The sequence below is a fragment of the Ciconia boyciana genome, chromosome 3, assembly GCF_034638445.1.
Source record: "Ciconia boyciana chromosome 3, ASM3463844v1, whole genome shotgun sequence".
NCBI classification, from domain to species: domain Eukaryota; kingdom Metazoa; phylum Chordata; class Aves; order Ciconiiformes; family Ciconiidae; genus Ciconia; species Ciconia boyciana.
In genome coordinates this window covers 93,826,529-93,849,236 of record NC_132936.1, presented here as the reverse complement: position 1 = coordinate 93,849,236, position 22,708 = coordinate 93,826,529, and the positions used below count along the sequence as shown (strand labels likewise).

General features: G+C 49.8%; 1 long non-coding RNA gene across 1 annotated transcript; it reads left to right on the top strand.

The window, feature by feature from the left end:
* The first annotated feature begins 14,508 nt into the window (after positions 1-14,508).
* On the top strand, positions 14,509-16,036 carry LOC140650176 (uncharacterized). The gene is made up of 3 exons (XR_012041867.1): positions 14,509-14,715; positions 15,329-15,567; positions 15,677-16,036. It is a non-coding gene; the product is annotated as an uncharacterized lncRNA (long non-coding RNA).
* Positions 16,037-22,708: the final 6,672 nt, after the last annotated feature.

Below are 22,708 nucleotides of genomic sequence, written 5' to 3'. Positions count from 1 at the left end.
GGGTTGTTCCATGTAATTTTTTTATGCTTCCCAGCTGGTTATATTCAATCCTGGGCCAGATACCTAAAGGAAGAGGTCTGGAAACAGCACTGGGACACCAGCTGCTGCTATCTCAGCTCTAAGCCTAGGTATATCAGCTTGCCTGAGGGATCCTCAGAAAACCATGAGACCTCTACGAGCCTACAAGCTGCAGAAACGCCCTGCTCATGCAGCTTTTCAAAGCATGCCCAGTGTATTCATGCCCTTGTCACCCAGGTCTCTCCCTGTTTAGCTCCTGAAGGCTGGGAGATGTGATGCCAGGCACTCAGCCTGGGACAACAGCACAGGGAGGCAGTACAGCCTGAGGACTCCATGCCACCATCACCCCATAGAGCCCCAATCTGCTCTTCTGGTTTTGGAGCCTCTTCTCCCCAGCTGCCAGGGGCTTGCTCACCAGAGATGCTCTGGCATATTTATTTGCTCTGGTTTCAAATCCCCTCTCTCCAGCCCATGTTAATGCTCAAACTGCTGTGCACCCAACCTCCTGCATCTACAGGTTGCTGGAGTAGTCCTCTCCCCCAGCCCTTCCTCTCAGTTTGCCAGGTCTCTCTCTCTCTACCCCCATCTCTAAGCTCCTTTTTTTAATTGGGAGCAGAGTCTTAGACTTACTGCCAAGCTCAGCACAGAGCTGGCAGTTTCCCCTTTCCCTGTTGCAGGGTCATGCCAAGCTCTAGAGTCACCGCCTGGGGACAGGGTGATCCTCTGTAGTCATTCCCCTCCCCTCCACCCAAATGCTGGGAGCTGCTTTAGCTCTTTCTGTGCTTTTATCCCTCACACCAAGAAAATTAACCACTAATGAGAACCATTTGGCTTGCAAGTTCTCACTGCTCTTTCATATCAAGGTCGCCTAAAACTACTCCACTAGCTCAGAGACATGGGAAGTGCTGGTCATATAGCTTCTGCTCCTCAGATCCAAAAGCTTTGGACTTCACAGCCAGCCCAGACTGCTGTTTTCCCTCTGGTCCAACCACTGAAGCTGCTGGCCACTTCTGTGTGGAGATGCTGCAGCTGGCTGGGACTCTCCTGAACAGTTTCTCACACCACAGGGCTTTGCCAGCTCCTAAATTAATCAAGTTTCTCTTCCACTCCCTGGAGGTCCAGGGTGCATCTCCCATTTCTGAGCTTTCTCCCCTGAGCAGAGATTCCTAAAATTCCTTAAATTAAGAAGTCGGTTAAGTAATTGCAACAAATAAATTATCTTCTCCACAGTTGTGGTGTCTGTCATTTCTAAGGATCCCAGCACACATCTCAAATGCACTGTGACACAAAAATGCAGCCTTACAAAAAAGCCATCTCCGGAGCAGTGTCTACCAGGTGGGACCCACTTAATGTCCAGCAATGCTCATGAGCATGCTGTTTCCTTCAGAGAGCCCAGGCTGTGTCCCCACACCACCGAGCAGCACAGAGGGATCATTAGTATCCTTTCAGAGCTGGGAGAAAGCTGGGGCTGCTTGGTCTGAGCTGAACAACTGTGATGTGTACGGGATGATTTAGACGCTACAGTGCCAGAGTGGGAACCATGCATGAAGTCAGATGTTTGCAATGAGCAAGATCACGAGAACTGGGCATGTTGCACAAACCATGGATAGCTCCAGGACCGAGGAGCTGGGAGTTGGGGAAGCTGGGAACCCTGCCTAACGGAGTTGAGGGCAGCTTGGTGAGCAGCACCAAACACTGTTCTCGCAGAGGGGGCTGCATCAACGCACTCCTTGGCACTTGGGCAGTGAACAGAGACATTTCTTTTTCCTCCCAAGAATGTGTGCAGGGTGGGATCTTGGAACCCGGCCTTTGAATAACGCCGGTGGGGAAAGGCACGCCGCGTTCCTCCTCTGCTCTGTGGGGCCAAGGGGTATGCAGGGTCTCCTCGGTGCAGGGCTGCTGTGCATGAGGATGCTCTTCCAGTTGCTTCCCTGGGGAGCCAACGTAAAGATGTGGCAGGATTCAGGATAAAGACCCTGTGCTCCTGTCATTCCCCGGAGTTACTGGGATCATCATCAGGCCTGACAGATACTCCTGTGTCTGGGGTCTGAGACCATTCCCTCAGGATCACACCAAAGGCCTTCAGAGAAGGATGCAGGCACAGATCATTCCTTCAGTGCCTGGAAGCACTTCCATGCTGCAGGGAGGCCTCTCTGGGCAGCACATGGACCAGTTTGACCCTGGATACAGCCAAAATGAGAAGAACTTCTAAGATCTTGTGCTGCCCCAGCAGAGCCCTACCTCCCAACAGTTCAGAGCATCCTCTTATCCAGCAGCCTCCCTGCAGCCAAAACATTTGGCACCATTGACAACCAGGGCTTTCCCTTAATGGGTAATGACTGTCTTACCTCCCATGGGCCCTGTGAGGATTAATGAGTTAACCGCTTCAGAAATGTACAACAAATGACTAATAATAATATAGGAGTGGCACAGATATTTCACAATGAGCAGCCTGTCAGATTCAGCCCTCTCATTCTTTTCCTTGAACTGCACTCACTATGCAGTTGCGTTTCTCCTTGCATCTGTTTGTTGATTTAATCGACGAAAAAATCCCGTCAGCGCCTCTTTTTTTTTTTTTTTTTTGTGTTTTGGTTTGTCCTGTGACTTAACAGCAAATATTTGAAATTCAGTGTGTGTTAGTGGGGGTGGCTCCTCACAAATAGTGGGTGTTGCTGATCCCGGAGCAGATGAGCAAGTATGTTCTTTGAGAGGCAAATGACTGCAAAAATCATTCTGCCTATTTTGTGCAGGGGTCTGAAATGTGATGCCTAAAATTATCTTGAGCAGTAAAATACAGTTTCTCATGGAAGTGAAATAGTATCGTACTCCCACAGGTCATCCAAAGGATTTGAACCTAGGCGCTATGAGCACCAAAAACCAAAACTTCTCTGATTTCGGCTATGGAAACTGCCCTGTCATCGGGGTTCTCCAAGGGACCGGGCAGCACTGCAAATGCAATCCTTCCCAGGATCTTTATTTTCACCTGTTGCTTAGCTTGAATTGTTCCTAGCACATGGTGCTGCATGAGGGCTGTGTGTTATTAGATAACCCTGAAGCATTTTGGTAGCAGTGATAGCTGCATCTCCAGGGAAGCTGGGCACCTCATGGGACCTTGTGAAGGCCTAATGTTCAAACACCACCATACAGCTGTGTCCAGCTCGTGTGGTACCTTGTCTGCCTTCCCCGCTGTGAAGCCATATGTTGCTGTGGCAATGCGGGGATGTCATCATTGTTTCCACAGCAATGCACTGTGATGTCATAAGGAGAGGATTAGGATGACTTTATGGCCAGATCAGGCAGAGCAACTGCTGTCTTCAATTACAGCAGCGGGGAACAGAGCGCATCCAGGGACATGGTCATTGCTTTCTCTGGCAAAGCTCCTTCCCGTCCTTGCTTGCCTCCCCCCGCCACTGCCGCCTGTGCCCTGACGGGAAAGTCCCCATCCCGGAGCAAAGGCCAGCAGGTGACATCCCTTCTCTCGCGGACCCGAGCAGGGTTGCTGCAGGAGCTAGCGGAGCCAAGCCCTGCCAGCAGCGAGGAGCAGGCAGGGGCTAGGTGCTGGTACCAATTAGCAGCCTGAACGGGGTTATTACAGGACAAGCTCTGTTTAACTTAACTGCTAACAGACTGGCTCTGTCAGTTGGAAGAAATCACAGGCAAACAGACTTAATGGGGGCCTGGAGCAGTGGGGGCAGGGAGCGTGGTGGCTTCCTCTCCTCTTACGAGCAGTGTATTTTGTAAAATACAAATGTAATTGTCCTTTGAAACACATGTACAGCAGGATGGGGAGGAGGGCGGGAGACAGTGAGTGTCGCTGATCAGCTCAAAGCTACGGAGCGATCTGCATCCCGAAGAGCCCGGGTTGTGGCACATCTGTTTCATGGTCTCTTTTTGTCACCAGAGAACAATAGCAAGGCTTTCCCGCGCTGCCAGGCGGCTCGGGCTGCTCCAGTGTCACCACCAACCAAACCTGCGCCCAGGGGAAAGCCTCTGCACCTTTCCCTCTCCTGCAAGCCTGGCACTGCCACAGACTGTGGCCAGCACACCCCGCTCCTCCGGTGAGCCCCCGGGTCCGCTTCTGACCCCTCGGTGCTGTGCTGTCAGAGCTGTCTTCCAGCCTGGCCTCGCACCCAGCAGCAGCGCTGGCGGCTTGGAGCAGCCAAGCCTGACTCCAGCTCTGGTTCGAGGCATGGCATGGTCTGACAGGGACTTGCAGTTCTCACGGAGAAGCTGCATGAGCAGAAAATGCACTGAAAACCCTACATGCAGCTGGAGCTACTGTCTGCAGATTTCGTCAACCCATTTTCCGAATGCAAGGGAGGAAGAGCAAACAGAGCACCATATTCTCTGAAGCGCAGGACTCCAGCTCATTCAGAGCACAGTCCGGGGGCCACAGAGGTCCATGGAGATTCCTGCAGAGGTCAGGTGGCTCTGGTGGGACCCCTGAATCCACAGGTCTTTTCTGGATTGGGAACACTGGCGATGTCTGTTTTTACGAGGGAAGGAATGCCACTGGCATTTTAAATGGGTGGTTGGGTGCGGTTCTGGAAAACCCAGGGCTGTTAACTTGACAGCATTGCTCACTGCATCAGGATTGTACTGGCTGAGATCTAGGAACTTTTTAAGGGTGAAGAAGAGCCTCTGCCTTCCCAAAGTCTGCATGTGAACCTCTGGGAAGCTGGACATGGAGGAGGAAAGCAAGTTACATATCTTGTATACACAGACACTGCCTTTGAGTACTGGATCATAGCAAAATCTTGCCGGTCCCTCCTGCCCAGACTGGAGCAGCTTTTCAGTCTACGGCATCTCATGACAGAATCAGGTGTGGGAAGGAAAAGAGAGGTGGGTGAGCAAGAGAGCCCTTTCCTGGTGGGAGGCAGCAGGGGCAGCCTGCCAGCAGGCTGTCAAACACAGCGAGCAGTAACCTTTGCCCGCTGCACTTTGAACTTGTCTCCACGAGAGATCAGGGCTCCCAGCTTCTCCTCATTTCAACATTTAGCTGGAGCTGGGCACCCACTGCTTCCCACAGAGGGCAAGATGCCACTGATTAACTGCATTCTCACAGTAACTTAGGCTAGAAAACTGCAATGCAGCATGTGGCCCTTCAAAGATTGCTGACCCCTACCCTATGCTACTGAGTTTCTGCTTCTAAGCAGACACTTGACATGGGTATTTTTTGTCCAGTGTCAGCCGGGTATTTCCTGTGGAAGATGACACAAGAGTCAGGGCTACTGCAGTGCATTAATTTAGTAAAGATTAAGAATTTGCTATTGAATAAAATTATAGCAACGGAGAGAAAAGGGCTTTGGCAGAGCTGGAAGAAGGGCACAGCAGGGGCTGTGGGGCAGGAGCAAGGCACAGAGCAGACCTGGGGGGGCAGGGCTAGGCTAGTGGGGAGGCTGCAAGGCAGGAGCAAAGGCAGCTGTAAAGCTGTGCAGTTCTGGATGGCACTGGCATTGCGAAACCATGGTTCATGGTGATATACCAAACACATCTCCAGAAGCAAAGCACTGGTTGCGTTAACAGAGCACACATGACCTCCTCCTGAGCAGCATCCCTTTGCATGGTGTGGCCTTTTAAAATGTGCCAAAGGGATCGAGTATAAGCAGCGTGCACATAATAAATGTGACACAACAGAACAACAATACTGCACTCCCAAAGAATGCTGGAAATGCCACAGAATTCACTGACGATGCCCCAACTCCCCCTTAACCTTTGTGCCAGGAACTATTATTTCTAATGTTAATAATGCCTGGTAATAAATAGTGGCATAACTCCAGGTCCCTGTAGACCAGGGGTAATGGGATTGGACTGAAGCAATGTAATCAGTAGCAGAGCTCAGCTTGGATTTCCAGGCTCTTTCTTTTTGACAGCACATATCACAGCTGGAAAAAAAAGGCACCAAAGACAGGCAGGTACTGGGTAGGTGCATCCTCCTGCAGCCATTCCTCAAGTTGCTGGAGTTCAGAGCATCCTGGAAGAAAACGGGTGGCAAAAGACCCCGAGGAGTCACACAGGCTTTGCCCCTGCAAGAGGGGTAGCACTACCTCGTAGGCGTTGGGCCAGTGAAGTTTACTTGGCTAAGCAAATACTGGCAGCCCGTGCTGAGGTGGAGGGGGAGAGAGGGAGCTTTCCCTGCCAACCTGTGTGAATAATGCCCACATAGTAAAGCAGACGGAGCCCCTGGACAGGAAGGTGCTTTCATCCTGGTTTTTTCCATCCCTCTGTCATGTGCCAACTCTCCGCATCCCTTTCAGATACATCTCCCCTGTCTGGACGTGGGAGCCTGGAAGAGCTGCTGACTGAGATGGGATGGATCCAAATACCTCAGCACAGATACGATCTTTTGAACTGGCAACTGGTGTAACGCTGTGATACTGACATGATACAGCACGGCCCTCCGTGCAAACGGCTTGGAGTCCTCGCCAAGGCAAAACCAGCCTCTGGACCAGGGCTTCCTCTCTTTGCCGCTCCCCCTACACACCCCTCTGCGAGTGGGCTGGGAGGGGGAGGAAGGGGTTAAAGAAGCCAATGCGGCCCTGACGACCCATCTGCCACCTCATCTCGTGTGACACGAGTCATGCGATGGGGGGGCGGGAGGGCAGGGAGCAGCTCTCTTTCTCTGCTGTTTGCTGAACCTCTGATTATCGTTTCTGTGCAGTCGAGGAGGTGGCATGCCATTGTGCGTCAGCTGGGAGAGCCTGCGGAAAGGGGGGCTTCTCTCTTTCTTAAAGGAGACGGCCCTTCCTAATCCTTCCCTGCGCTGAGGAATCGCCCTCCTCCCAGAGAGCCTTCCCCACCAGGAAAGGACCCTCACATAGCTCCAGCCCACCCAACCGTCCGAGCTCCAGCCCTGGGGGCACCGGGCTGATGCCTGGCCAGGGATGCCCCCCAGGAAGGAGCAGGGAGCCAGGGCGCCCCGTCCTTCTGTGGAGGCTGGCAACCAGGGGGGCCAATTAGCACCAGTTGCGGCGGTGGGCTTTGTGCGATAGAGGCACTTGGCCGCGAGGAACTGGTCCAAGCTCCTCACCTCATTTCACACAGGCAACAGCAATCAGATAGTAATAACCATGGGTCACTAGAAGGTGACCTCGAGGTGAAAGGCTCCATACCCCATTACTGGTTTACTGAGCTATCAGCCTAACACGTCTCTCCCGCGCTTTGCATCAGAAAATGGTATTGAAGCTCTTTGAGAAAGTCCCTGCTGGCTGGTGTTTAGCATTGTGCATTTCCCAGCAGACATGTGGGAACTGTAATTAAAATCCTCCATGACTACCAAGCACTGGGACCTTGCCATTAGTGTTGTGTGACTAGGCAGGAATTTATTGATTTCTTTCTTGAGCTGTGCATGCTCACAGCAGACACCAGCTCTGATTTTTCTCCTGCTTTATTATATGTGTGTGTGTGCGCTCATCCCACTCTAGCCATTAAACTTCCCGTTAGTATCTGCTGATATTCCACAGCGTGTGGAAAGGCCCTGAATGGGAAGTATCCCTGCTCCGATCTCTGTCACGTCTAAATAGATTGAATCGCACAGCACTAACAATCCAGCTAGCTCATTTATCCCACCCAGGCCCTGTAATGCTACTTCAGATCCCTTGCAGCACCCCTTTCAGCTGCTCTTTTTTATTCTCCATCCTCACAGGATCCAAGAGATCATTTCCTTTTTTCTGGCCATTTGTGCCATCTTCTTTTCCGTCACAGCTGGAGGAGGGCTGGATGGAAAAGTCTAAGGGCCCTTGTTTCTGAAGCACTTCCCACCATGCAGTATGTGTTTTCCCAAGTTACGTGATGTGCACACAGTTCCTTTGCCCTCGTTGCCTGTTGCCTTGTCACTGTGTGTCCCCTCTCTGCCTGTGTTACAGTTTTGGCCCTCATTGTGGATTTAGGGTTTTCTTCGCTTTCTAGTCTAAGCCTTCTTCAGCAAATGAATCAGGTTGGCTCCTCTGGCAAGCACAGCTTCTCCATGGCACTAGCAATAACACTGCTGCAACCACCAAACCCTAAGAGCTATGAAGCAGATCAGGCTCGTAGGGAGGGACAATTTCTTTTGATCAAATGATATAATTTGAAAAAAAATGGGAAAACTTTCAGACACAAAAGCCTCCCTTTCAGTTTTGAACCACAATCAGCAAACTCCTGCTAGGAACTGGCTGAGAACAAATGTTTTGAGTTTAGTTTAGTTTTGGTAATCAACTGGGCAGTTTGAGGAAAAGGTGGTTAGCACCTGTGAAAGGGTGAGGGATGAATAGTAGTAAGGAATGGGCAGTACTGTGTCATAAAACAGTATATTTACTGAGTCCATGAGTTTACTTTCCAGAGGGACTACAAATTCTAGCTCCCAGCTCATCTTTTGAAGGTATTTTATAAATCTCCCTGGGGATCAGACTGAGAAGTCAGTGGCTGAATGGCAATTTCTGTGGAGAAAGCCAGCTAGGTGTTTCTGTCCCTCCAGCAGTTGCCAACCTGAGTTCATTTGGGGCTGTACTGCTTACCCAGCAGCACACACAGTTTCCAGGAGGATGTCGGGTGTGGTGGGGAAACATACTGCACGCTGATGGCTGGGAAATGGGATGTACACATAAATACATACATGTGTTCACCTGCATGGAATGGTCCATGCCCAAACCCCAAATGGTAGCTGGTACCCACACCAAAGGCACCTCTCAAGCCTCTACCACTCCCTGCCTCTCCTGGCTCTTCTATCACTGCCCCAGAGGCATGTACTCTGGAGACACTGAGGAGAGGGCAGCAATTTCTTTCTGCAGCATGGCAACCTAAGCAAAAGGTGATCCTAAGGGATTCTAAAACATGGGCACTTTGGGATGTAGGCTATCATCACTCCCTGGGGTGATGTGGCTCCTTTTTGAAGAGTAGGAGGAGTAAGGAAGAGGAGTGGATTCAGGCAGCAGGAAAGAGCAACCCTAGAGGGATTTTCTGCATGGCTAGCAGACGCTTATGGAGCTCTTAGCCTTTGTCTTTTGCCTTTCCTTTCTGACCATTGGGGGAGTGTCCCTCCAAAATAACCCTGAAAGTGTTGAGGTGCCTCTGGGACCCAGTGTCCCATGTGTTAACCATTTCTCTCCTGTGAGGAGGAGCCTCTAGGTATATCTACACTGCACTGCCACAGGAGTTCACCTGGAGAGGGTGTTACCTAAACACTTTGCAAGTGTCCTAGCATAGGAGGGGGACAGTACCTTACATATTCAGCGATTTCATTCTGCTTTCCAGCAGACCTCCTCCTGCAGAAGGGGAGCACGGTCAGCCAGGGGAATGAGTACCGTGGGGCCAGGGATGGTACCATGACACGTTTGAAGAGACATGCCTGCATGGGCAGCATGACCCACGTGGTGCTTCCCTGTGCAGGACGTGCTGTTGCCAATCCAGGCTCCACCACTCCCTGCTCTGGGCTGTCCAGATGGTTTGAGGGAGTGCAACAGAGACTGTCAGAGCAGTCTCTTAAGCTTCCACTTTGCTGGGAGTCACCTGGGCTTCTCTAATGAGTCTCCCCAAGTGATTCAAGACTGAGACAGCATGAACTGGCAGAGAAGATTCTGAAGTTGCTGCAGGGTGCTGCATAGGGAACTGTGACATAGGGGAGCACAGCTGGCTCCTGCAATTACAGATTCATAACTCATATAATAATTTAGGTTAGAAGGCACCTCTGGAGGTCATCTGGTCCAAGCCTTTGCTCAAAGCACAGCCAATCTTTATATTAGATCCACCTTCAGAGCTCGATCAAGTTGCTCTGGGCTTTGCCCAGTTGAGCTCTGAAGATCTCCAGGGCTGGATGTTACACAATCTCTGGACAGCATGTTCCAGTGTTTGACCACCCTCATTGTGAAAATATGTTTCCTAATATCTAATTATATTTTCTCTTGCTACAACTTGTTCTGTTGCTCCTTGCTCTTCTGCTGTGCACTTCCAAAAAAGTCTCCATTTTCTATATAATTTCTGATTAGGTATTTGAAGAGATTATGCCTGGGAACAGACAGGATCTTTCGGCCTCTTTCAGTGTGAAGAGGAGAACAGAGGAAGCAGTATCACATCCTGACCTTGAAATATTTTCATGCTGCTCAGAGATGCACCTGCCACTGGGATCAGAACAAGCCAAACGATTATTTTACAAGCCTTAAAAATTGTGCTCAGGAAACAGGTATGATCTGACCTAGCCTGGAGGATCAATTTACCAAATTAACTCTTGGACAGTCCACTGCCTTTTGCTGGTCTGTTCATAAGAGGAGAAGGAAAGGTGGAGAGGAGAGGCAGCTCTGGGGAAGTCAGTGATGCTGGATAGGAGGAGGTGACAGGGAAAAGGATCAGAAGTCACTGGCCTTTAAGCACTGCTCTTCTGATCAGGTTTTCTTGTGCTGGATGTGCAGCCTCTGTATGCTCGGGGGTGCCACCACACACAAGTTGAATGGTTTCCCTCCTGCAGAGCATGACAGACTTTTTTGCCTAGTGATGGCTGAATGTTTTATGCTGCTGCTTACCCAGCGGCTCTGCAGATTCCCAGGGTAGCTCTGAAAAGGCTGAGAGAAGGGGCCAAAGTGTCTTGTCATGGCTGGGAGCTTGAAGGAGCAATATAGGATGGGGCAAGCTTGTCAAAGTTAGAAACAATATTGTGGGTAGTACGTGTCTTTTCATAACAGTGACTTTCTTCCAGCCATAATGATTTCACAAGCAATCAGAAGTGAAGAAGGCAGCCCAAGAGGGACTGTGATCCTTCCAAGCAGCCCAGGAGATCTGTGCTATGCAGTTAAGGGCTAGCATTACCTCTACAATGCAAGGGGGCTGACTCCTTAACTGGTGTAAATCAGCACAGCCTTGCTGGAGGCACTGGAACTGTGCTGGTTTGTCCTAGCTGATGAAGAGGCCCGTGACATCCAGGCTGAGACTGCATGATGTAGGCTTATCCTATGTGCATGTGAGAGGTATCCTAGGAGTTTGGGTCAATATGGATTACTCCAAGGAATCTATAGCTGGGAAGTGGAGGAACAGCACCCACCTGGGTTAGATACAGGTCCTGAATGTCCTGCCTAAAAATCAGTAGCTATAGCTGAACACAGCAGATCTCATTGCCTTGGGAGAACAGCAGCTATCTGAACTCTAGCTAGGCTAGAGAGCCAGACAATGGCATGTGGATGGGGAGAAAAGGTATCCTGTTTCTTGGGAGGCTTTTCTCATGGGATCACGGCCTATCTGTTATTAGGGAGGAAGAAAAGCTGCAATGGGAAAATAACAGTGTCCAGCAAGACTTCAGTTCATCCCACTTAACACAAGATGGGGGGCTCATAAGGCCTTGGCTTTCCTTTATAGTCAGTGGAGAGAGATGAACATCCAGAGAAACATCCAGGTCATCTAAGGTCTGTCTTGCTTTTTGTAGAGGTCTGTGTTTGTCCTGTGACTATAGGGAGGGTAGAAGGTGCTTACCAGAACTCTGCACCTAAGGCATGGTATTCCAATAAGATCCCATGGGAGGAGTGCTCCCTGGTAGAAGTGAACTGGCATGGCAATGCCTGAGTTTTGCAGGAATGCCAAGGCTCTTCATGCCAGAGAGAAGGAGACCAGACAATAGTGAAAGGATCATGACTGTAAAATTAGCATGGAGTGGATGCTCACGACAGACTGTGGTGGAGTGTTTGCAAGATCTCCAGGAAAAATTGGAATGGAAAGAAAAGTTAGAGAAAAGGACCAAGAGAATAAGCAGAAGACTAGAGCACAGTGCTGATAAACGTTTGGACTAGAACAATGGCTGGAACATGGGTGGACCATAGAACGATTTAGGCCAAGCTCTGACTTGCAAACAAAATTCATGTTTGGATTTGACCCTGCTGATTGTAATGGGTGTTGCTGAGTTTACAGTTTTCTTCACCGGGGAAGGAACATGTAAGGATGAGAGCAGCGGGGTCAGGGGTGCCTTTGCACTTCTAGCTTGGCAGATTTTCCTTTCTGTGGACTTTTCTCAGCCTCTGGGAAAGTCCATTGTTGCTACAGCCTCATTTACCATAATTTTTCTCCTAATTCTCACTCATGCTTAGGAGGATGCAAAATTTGCAGTTGGTCAGAGGGACTTTAACAGTGGAGTTTGTCAAAGATAATTAAAGCCTGGAATCGCCTACATGTTTATTTTTATTTTATTGAAATATGTTGCTGGGATGCATCCAGGTGTGTATATCAGGAACAGTTTCTATTGCTTTTCTTCATTTTAGTGGCACCAGTTCTAGTTTCCTTTCAGATTCTCCCATTTGCTGCAAAAGATGTTAGGAGATAAAATTCCTTTCCTTTAGATGCCATTTTGTCTCTCAGGGTTGCGAAAGCATAAACATTATGTATACCATTCCTTCTTCTTCTTAGGCCAGTTGCCTTTTATTTTATTTTATTTTATTTTATTTTATTTTAACACCTTTGCTTTGAATATGAATGTTCAAAGGCAGTTCTCAGGTGCTGTAAATGTACTCCTGCTTTGGGGCAGTCAGCAGTTTCAGCAGCATATTTGCAAACAGCTCCTGATGTTGAGACCAAGCTCTGCTGCACAGCTGCGGTGCAAAAGCCCAGCACAGATGCACTACAGTAGCATGTGGCAAGTCACAGTACTTGACACCAGCAGAGTGGCCCAAGGCTTTGCACTGTGACTACAAACCCACCTCTAGACAAACATCTTGGAGGGGTGAAGCAGGGACTGGCCAGGGCAGAAAGTTCAGTGCTGATGGTAGTAAGGTAACTCAGGAGAAGCGAGTCTGTGGAAGAGGTGAAGACTTATAGAGGACTTGAAGGAAGGTATGAGAAGATGTGACAGACTGGTACGGCAACTATACGATAAAAACGATAAATTGGGAGGGACCAGACTGACAAACGGACGAGGGGATGCAGGGGATCCTTCACTGGTTTCAAGCAGAAAGAACTTCATGGCCAAAGTGAAAGAGCAGAAAAGCCATGAGAAGGAGGAAGAAGGAAAGGTTTAATTCAGAGTTGCAAAGGCCTGACGCAGATCCATCAAGAGAGGAGAAGGAGATGTATAGAAGAGAGAAGGGAAGGGAAAGAAAAGTCAACAAGAGATTGATGAGTAGAAGCTGTTGTCTATAGTGCAGTCATAGCCACAGCTGCATTGAGCCATGGGTGTACTCAGAGTCATTTTAAATTAGACAGTGCCAGTACTGTCACGTAGGTAGTACCAACACTATTCATGGTGTAGCTGTGGCAGCAAGGGGTGCCCACAGTCCTGGAGACAGCCCAGTTAGCTACATCTCCATGAGCTGAAGAAATCATTTTGGGAAGAGAACCAGAGCTCCTTGGGGAGGCAGTAGCAGAACAGAATCACAGCAGAGAGATTTTCTGTTCATAGTGAATCAAACGCAGGTCTGAAGTCCCCTCCTTTAAGCCTTCCATGGGCCAGTCCCCTCTAACTGGCAGATGCTGTTCCCCTGTGTAGGGCCAGTGTTACCAGTATCTGCACTACCAGTGTCTGCCTGTGGCACCATTGCCCTCAAGGGCTTTCAGGTGGTCCATGAATGACAGCTCTTTCCCTCCGGTGGCCACAGGCTTCAGCACTTAGGGAGCAAAGGGCTTGGAATAACCTCTCCCTCCACAATGAAAATGAAATGCAAGAGCCCTCCACCTCCTCCCTACAGGCAAAGTCCTGGCCTATTAACTGGGATGGCGGGGAGGGGGGCTGTAAAGCAGGGGAGAAACATATCTTTGTGTCTGCTTGACAACTTTGTAAAAGGCAATGTTACCATGGCAATGGGTGGTCTTTAGTGAGAAAGGGAGTAAGCTGTAGTGTCAGGGTGAGGAGAAGGGGGAGCGATGCTAAAGGGAGGCAGCTTGAAAGTCTAGTGGGAAGGGAGAGAAGGGACTGCAGAGCAGAGGAGGGCGGTGATGGTCAGAGAACCACATTTGGCAAAGGACAAGTGTCTGTGACAACAAGCCTGATGCCCACAACATCGGCTCTCTCCTGAGCTGCTACAAGATGGGCACCTCTGGACTGAGCTTACATCGTTCCACAGAAGCCATCACCCATGTCAATGAGGGCATTGCAATTAGCCCCTGAGGCCTCCAGCTGGACCGAAAGCGCCCACCTGGAAGTGCCCATTCTGCTCTCCCCCATCCCCATGCCCCAAGTCTTTCGGTGTTTCAGAAGGAGCCCTGTTGCCCACCCCAAGACGACCACACAGCATGGACACCAGAGGATGGTCAGCTGGCAACAGGAACTCGTTGCCTGGGTCAGAGCCGGAGAGATACTTCAGCCCAACAGAGAAATACCACTGAAAGCCCAGTACCGCATGGGAAAGGTCTCCTCCCCATCTTTCATCGGATGCCGATGAGAGAGGAGTTTCTTTGGTCTCGTGTTTTTTGCAAGGGGAGGGGCTGAGTGGCCAGCGCTGTGCGTGCCTGGAACAGTCGGACGATTGTACAGTAGGTGGGGAGGAGAGGGAACAAAGAGCCAGGGCTGACAGCACAGCACTACCAACGATGGCAGAGAGAAACTCAGGCTTCTCCCCTCCGCTGTCTCTGCCCCTTCCAGGCGACCGCTTGCCCCAGTGCTTTGGCCCTCGGTGGGCAGCTCTGCAGCCCCGCGGGTTGGACGGCCACAGGCAACCCCTGCGTCTCAGGGTCAGGAGAGCCCTGGGGGCCCTTGGGCTCTGACCCAGGCCGGCGAGGGCGAGGACATGCATGGTGGCGGAGCTGGGCATGCAGGTGAGGCAGGCCAGGGTCCCCTTCCCAGGGGGCAGCGCCGAGCCCTGCCTCCCTCCCCGGCGGGCCTAGCCCTGTGGCCGCCGGCTCCCGACCCGGGCAAGGCCTGCGGATGGGGGGTTCACGGCCGGGGGTGGGGGGTCTCCCACGCAGGCCCGTGGGCTCTCCCGCCTCTCCTTACCCCCAGCCGGCCTCGCACGGAGCCCCTGCTGCCGGCAGGTGGCAGGGCAGCCCCGCGCCTCGCCCCGGCCCGGCCCGACCCGGCACGGCCCGGCCCATGCCGCGGCCCGGCCTGGCCGTGCGGGGCGGTGGCTCTGCCCCGGGGCCGCCTCAGCGCCGTGTGGCGCGGCCTCGGAGCCCGGCTGGGAGTTTCCCCGGGCGGGGAAGGGACCCTTTCTTTCCACCTCCCGGCAAAGCACAGGGCCGCTGCCGCCTTCCCCCCGCAGCCAGAGCCGCGGAGCAGAGGGGGCTGCGAGCTCCCCAGAGGACACCGGCCTACCTCGGCCAGCAGGGCCCTGGCGGGAGCAGGACTGGTGCCACTCGTCCCTTGTCCACAACCGCTGTAGGGTGTGATGGGCATTTTTATTGTTATTAATGGCAGTATGTTCGCACCGAGGTGAGATTACAGCCCCATTGTGCGAGGCTCCACACAAACGCGGTCAGAGACAGTCTGTACTCCGGGGAACACGCAGTCCAAACAGAAAAAGGCAGCAGAAAGGGCGGGCAGGAAAGAAACGCAGCTCAGGGAGAGGAAGCGTTTTTGTCCCCTGGTTCATCCAACAGGCCAGTAGCAGAAAACAGGCTTTCCAGGCTGCTACGGACCCCCTCATCCTTTGGACCACGCGGTCCTCTTGTGTAAGTGGAATAAATAACCTGTGGCTGGCTGGTTTTTGGTGGTTCAGCATTTGTAAATGCTGACCATTTACCCCTTGGTTAAAGCTAAACCTGCCTTCTCTTTCCCCAGCTGTTTAACATAGGTACAGGGAGCTGGGAGCCCACGCCAGCATGCTGGGTGCTGTGAAGGTAATTATTAATCGTCGGGGCTCCTGGCCGGTCCCGCTCCCTGCCCTGCTGGTATCAAGAGATCGCTGCCGGGGGACCGTTGCCCACCCTGCCTGCTGGGGCTCACCCTCCCCAGCCCGTTCGAGGATCAGCTCTGCTCAGGCCAGGGTACGAGGTTGCCTGCCAGGAGGAAAGAAGGACCACTCCAAGCAGCTGAACTTTTCACTCCAGCTTACAGACCGATTTCCAGAGATGCTTCGAGAGAGAGGAGGGGATGGGAAGCAAGATTTGTAGGGGGACCAGCCTGGCCTTTTAGAATTCAGCTGCAGAGTTAGTTAACAAAGTTGCAGGTTCTCAGTCTCTTTTTCTCTTTCTTTGCCAACACTTCCCCCCCCCCCCCCTTCCTCAATATAAATACCCTGGGGCGGTTTCTTTTCTTTTTGGTATGAATGTGATGATCTTTCAGGGCTGTGATTGGCTCCGCGGCTTGTCATCGGGGACACACCTCCTGGCGTGGGGCCACCGCCTCCCCCTCTTGTGAAAGCTTCCCCTTGTAACAAGTGAGCGTAATTACATCAGTTACTCACTAGAGCACAGACCTGCTTTAAATTTTGGCCTCTTGGAGCCTGCGAGAAGCTGAAGGACTGCAAAATGCAGCGTTTCAAAGGCCTGTAACACTGTGGACCATACAAGTCACGCTGTGCTCTTCCCTCCCAGGAATTAAGGCTCCCAGTCACACACGAGGATGAATGAATATCCGTACTAGTCATGGAAATGGCTACCTGTTAGGAGAACAGAGCTGCCACACCAGAGGAGGATTTCCGCTTTGCCAAAGCCTGGCCCACTGAAAAAATACACATCAGGTCCCTTTTGAATTGAGCTTTGGTGTAAATGAACCAGAAAAGGCCACACTTCCAGGGGCACCAAAAAGGAAGAGAGCTCAGAGTGAGAGCTGCAGGGGCTGTGGATGATCCCTGGAAAAGAGCAGAGCCAGCTGAATAAAGGCATCTACGTGCCAAAAGAAAATACATTTCACCCAGCAGCAAGGGCCTACAAGACAGGGCCAGACCTGTCGGGGGAAGAGAGTGGCCCTAAAGAGCAGTGCTTGTGTGCCAGGTGGATATTGCAGCAGCTGCTTGATGCATTTCTGATAGGCTGGGATAGGAACTTGCAGTGCTTCTGTGGGCTTGTTCCAGAAAGGGCTGAGTGCTGGGGCAGGAGCATCCTTGCTGTGCTCTAGGGGCCCAGATCCTCCACTGGGGTAAATCGGCATAGCACGTAGGAAGCCATTGCTCTTGCAGCCGAGAGCCTGCTCCATGCTGGCGTGGCAGAGTTTGGCTGTTTCTGCACAAAGAGGAAAGTTTCTGCACAAGAAAGAAAGGAAGCGGTGCTCTGACTGGAGGAGAGGGCTCACGTCTTATCCCAGGGCATTTTGTCCTTGTAGGGATGTGACCCTGACGTGTGGCACAGATGCCGCTGCTGCTTGGTGAGCTGCAAGGACGCAGATGAGGTGCAGGAGAATGCAAACCATCGATCTGGCTAGGAGAGCTGAGTCCTCATGTACAGACATTTGCAGGGTGTCAGAACTGCTATTCTAACATGAGATGAACCCAGGCCTTTTCAAACATGTCTTGCAAAAATTATACAGGGAGAAACACCTTCCCTCCTGTCCCCTCCAGCTATTCTCTAGCACGCAGGTGTTTGCTCAGAGCACTCAGCTGGGCAGATCCAGCCCTGGTTCTGGATCAGGCAGAGCAAAACTCGAACTGGGTCTCACATTGCTTTGCCAGTGCGTTGACTATGGTTGTAGCCTCTTTTCCCCGTCTGTCTCCTTCAACTCTCTGCCCTCCCCTAGAATAAAAATAACCTTCTGCTTTCTATCCTGCATCAGAGAAACTTTTTCCTGGAAATGTCATGAAAACTGATGCGCCCTATGAAAAAAGTGGGTTTTGATGATTCAGCATTTTCCCATGGAAGAAAAAGCTCCTTTGTTTCTCTGACCAGCTCTCAGCAAATGGCTCAGTGGCATGCGGTCCGTGTTCCCCCCCAGGGACCTGTACCTGGAGCTGCTGAGAAGCTTCCTAGGTCATGGCCCATTCAGTAGGTGGCAGGTGTCATTGGATCAGACAATCTGAATACAAGCAAAGAGCTCTCATTCGTTCTTACAGACCTGAAAACATGAAAAGTAGTGTTGGTGCTTTCTGTGGTATCAGATGTTCTCTGATTGTATGATCTTCAGCGAGACCTGGGTTCTGCCTGATTTTGGGGAGAGCTCTCAACACAAGCGGCTCTGGCCTGTCACTGAGCCGAGGTTGCAGAAAGGAAGGAGCAATGTGTCACAGGAGCCAAGGAGGAGGCATGAAAAGGGACAACATCTGAAGGATGAATACTGCCACTAGTGGCTTGGGATTTGGGTAACCAAAACTGATGGTACCCTCACTGAGATGTGAGAGCTGCAGGCTGCCTGGCACCTCTGTTAGAGAGGCCTTCCCTGCCCTATCTATGCCAAGGGCCGAGGAGCCGGGATGGAGTGGGCGGTGTTTAAGATACAAAGCTGGATTTCTGGCACAGGAGGAGCAGGCAGAACAGAGGGAGGTTGTGGTGCTGGGACAGGTGCATCGGCAGGCCACAGGGCACTGCTCAGTTCCCAGATGCCTTTGTGCTGACCTCCAGGCCGGGATGAGAGTGTCAGCTCCCAGCTTTGCTCTGCAGGATCCCAAAGCACATTTGCCCGTTTCCCTTGCCTGTACACAACTGCCAATCCACCTTTCTTCTATACCCTTTTCAGGTGGATCAAGCCTGTATCCTTACTGTTATTATGATCCCTAACATTACCTACAAGCATACTGTTGGCGAGTGATGAAATTCCTTATGTAGAGACTGAAATGCAGGGATTGCAGGAACAAAATAATAATGCTAGTCATAATAATAAATAACAGCCCCATTTGCTTTAATCCGCAGCTCACAAAACAACAGCCCAGTCCAAATTCTCATCTGCTGTGGAGATAAAGAGTGTGATTTACTCTGTCAGCTATGGAGAACAGACACACCACAAGGCAGTTATCTCCGGCCATAAACAAACTGGAGTGGCTTTGCCTTTTAACAGGCTCCCTTCTCCTCTCCTGTGGAGTGCTACTTTCCGCCTTACGTAACCCTCTGGGCAACTCCACTGACCTATTTTGTTTTAATAAACTTGAGCAGTTTGAGTTATGCACCCTCCACTTTTCAGACGCCGTTGCCACTCCACAGGGCTCCCTTTCTTGCCCTGCTCTGCAAGGTTGCACAGGTAGTATCTGGGGAGAAGCTAAATAAACAGCTTCCAAGTTCCAACACAACCCATACGTGCCAAGCTTCCTTTTGAATGTTAGCCTTGGAGGTGAGAAGGAAAAACTGAGTTGACTAGGAAAACGCATAACCTTTCAGAAACAGTTTTTTATTACCTTCCTTATCACCCCTTTAAGGTCATAAAGATTATGCCAAAGAAGCTATTAAGTTTTCCAGGATTGCAAAATATTTTATCAATGATAGAGATGAAGCATGCCATTCCACTTTTCAATTTTTTGCTTTAAATTTCCTTTTATGTTTGGGAATTTGATCTTAATCTTCCCTCCGTACCTTTCTGTTTCCGTCCTGCTTGGAGGCAGTCAGACATGGTTAATGGTTTCTTCCAGCCAGAAGCCTACACTGAGTTGCAAACAGAAGACCTCTCAGGCATTAAAACAAATTAAGAGAGTGAACATGGAAACTAAAAATGTGGGTACCATGCTTCCTTAACAGGCTGAGCTTCTGGCTTTCCCTCTGTCATGGTTCCTGAGATGTATATAAACTTCTGGAGAGCAATGACTGAGAGCAGTGGTTTTCCATACTGCCTCATCTGCTTGAGTTAATTTAGGAGCTAGGATATATTCTTCCACTGAAAAACATCTGTGAAAACTTGACACCAGAATGTTTCTAGTGGTTAAATACTGGGGTCTGGGCTGAAATGGCTGCACATTGGTGTCTCCACCAGGTTATCCTAGGGAGGAAATAGGGATCAAATGCTGCAGGAGGCCATCTGAGATTCCCTTCCCCACACGCTGCAGGGGAGGAGCAGATTAGTGTCCTGCTCATAATGCGTCTCCTGCAAATCCCACGCTGGAGAAGGATATCCAGAGCTTTGGAGAAATGCTGAAAAGAGGCTCATGAGAGACCCAATTCTTCACATTGAACTGGAAAGTGTTACGAGTGGACTGCAAAGCTCTACTGAATATTGAGTTAATCCAAGATTTACGTGCCATAAGCCTCCAGAAATTGGGCTGTGGTTGGCTTTAGCTAAAGCAGTGTTAGCTAACCTTTTAAGAAACCCTGTTTTTCCTTCCTGTGCAGTCTTTCCGATGGGCCTTGTTTTCCTGAAGGAACAGATCCTCAGCTGGCATAACACAGATTCATCTCACTGAAGCCAGTGAAGCTGGAGGTTAGGAGGAGCTGACCCCAAAGCAATTCCTCTTAATGGTGACATGTTTGTCGCCACCAGGCAAGATGACTGAGCACTGGTGATGGAAGAGTAGCAGACAGGCTACTGGCACAAAGATCCTCCATTCGCCTCTCCCATGGCATTTACTATGAAGAGAGACAGAAGCAGGAAGGTGAGACACTTCAGTGAAGTTGGCAGAGGAGTCTTACTCAAGCTGAATTAGAGTGGAAAAACTTTTATCAGGGAAGTGCCAAGTATAAATCACTAACAGAGACTCCTCAGTCGAGACAATTCAGAAAGAGGACCGTAGCAAGCTAATTAATGCCAACTGGCAATAAAACAGAACAGTATTATGACCTTTTAGGACAGCGTGTGTCAACCTTTTCCACAGTGTCCCGCAGGGAGAGGCTGCCCCTTTCCCACAGGATTAGACCTCCTGCCTGGGATGGGCAGAGGGGCCAGGGGTGGAGGATCTTTGAGCTATTGTTTCAGGTGCTTTGCCAATCTGAACAGGCATCTCAGCATCGGTTTATGCTCTGCTCATATTTTCCAGGTTCTTTCTCCAGTCATGCAACAGTACGGAAAGACTTCCCCAGTGATTGTAACGGGAAAAACAGGGGTGGGTGGAGGAGGATAAAAGGAACGGGAGAACGTGCCTGTTCTGACAGCTCTGTCCATCCTGGGGGGAGGTTGTAATTCCCAGCTGGAAACTTTGTCTCTGAGGCAGTGATTTGTGATGCAGAAGCCACCCACAGTCTCCTAGTGGCAGCTTAAAGTAGTCTGGTCACTGGGCAGGGAAAGTAAGGCCCACACTATTATTGACATCCATCACAGACAACATACAATATCAACAACAGACTTTTAATAATTTTAAAAATTTTAAGTTAAATACGTTTTCTCTCTTTTGAAATAGAGCTATTTAAAATTAAATGTGGAACAACGGCCACCTGTATTAGGAATGAAGCTTAGTATATTTGATAAAAAGCTTCTTTTTGTCTTGTTTTGTTTTAAATATCAAGTTACACATGCTTCCTGCCAAAACATTTCAGAAAGTTGAACCAAACTACTGCCTAGGCACCTGGAGGCTTGGTCAGGGCTAAATCCACTTTTGAGAGCAATTGCTCTTCCATGAGTAGAAGGCAACTATTTTTTCCATTTCAGTTTATTCAACAACTTAGATTCAATGACTTGCTCATTCAAAGTTGAGAAAAACTGAATGAGGTTTGGAAAAAGCAGACAAGCTTGTTTTTCTCCTCTGGTCTATGAGGAAAATGAGGATGAGAGGACAAGATCCAGCAGATCTACAGTGTTGGGGTATATGGGGTTCTGGAACAACCTGTTTAACCCACTAGCCACTGATACAACTTCCTTGGTTTAATATTACTTTTTCTTTTCTGTTTTGCAATTAAGGCTGTTTATTGAAGTAATAAACTAAGAGTTTAATAAAACTGGTTTTAGACATTTTTAGTGGATTGAGATTTCTTTCTAAACGCAGCCTGATATGAATCAATTCTAAAGAAAAACAGTCATCCTATAATAAACGGAAAATGCATAATTCACCATTTTCTAGCATAGAAAAATGTAATAATCACGACCTAATAAAAGCATGTAAAGCTGTAAGTAAATATGTGTAGATAAAGCTGTCTGCTGGTAACAGTAAGTACCAAAGTTAGTAGACAGGCTGTATGTGGTTTTAAGTCAACAGAGTCTTACTGGTTACAGCCTGATGAGTATCAAGCTTTCTTTAGGGAAAATAATTAAAAAGGATAAATGGACAAGAAATTTTGATTTAATATTTAAAATTAAGCTCTCCTGCTTGCTAATTTAAATGGGTGATTTAATCTGTTCACTGAGGCTCAAATCTATCCGTTTTAGTCCAGTTTCCCTGTAGTTACCGCATGGGTGGGGTTTTATGCATCTGAAGTTTCAGTTTGAGGCTGTGCTCTGTGAAGCTGAAGCCAAACCTCCCTGAACTCAATGAGATTTTCCCCGCCAGTTTGCCAGGAGTCTGGAGCAAGCTTTCAGTGGTCCAGATTGGTGACTGTTCAGTCACTACAAAACAATGCCTAGTGCAATTCCTCGCAGGTAGCTTCTGTTGCTGCCTGACGTGTGTCACTAACAAGGGTGCTTGTGGCATTCTCAGCAGAGGCGCGAAGAAACAAGATGCTCTGATGATAACATGTCCTAGCAGTTTGTAGTGTCCCTGCCTATGCTGTACCTCTCTTTCAACCTCCTGCCTGTTTACCAGATCTTTCCTAGCTCAAAATTTGCTTTAGACAATGTCAGCAAAGCCCTTGTCAGTACCTGTGCAGAGGCAAAAAGCAACAGCCATGAAGCAGGTGAACCCAAATAGAAGTCATGATTTGAAAAGCAAAGGCAGAGCGAGCACATCTAGTCTGAGGCTGGAGGAGAATGTTGTGAAAACAGTGGAATCATCTCCTTGAAGAAGAAGTAGAAATAAATGAGGTAACATACGATACAACTGGAAGTGTCATCCACTTGCTAGGAGTTTTTCTTCTGCTTCCTCATCCTTAATTTCTG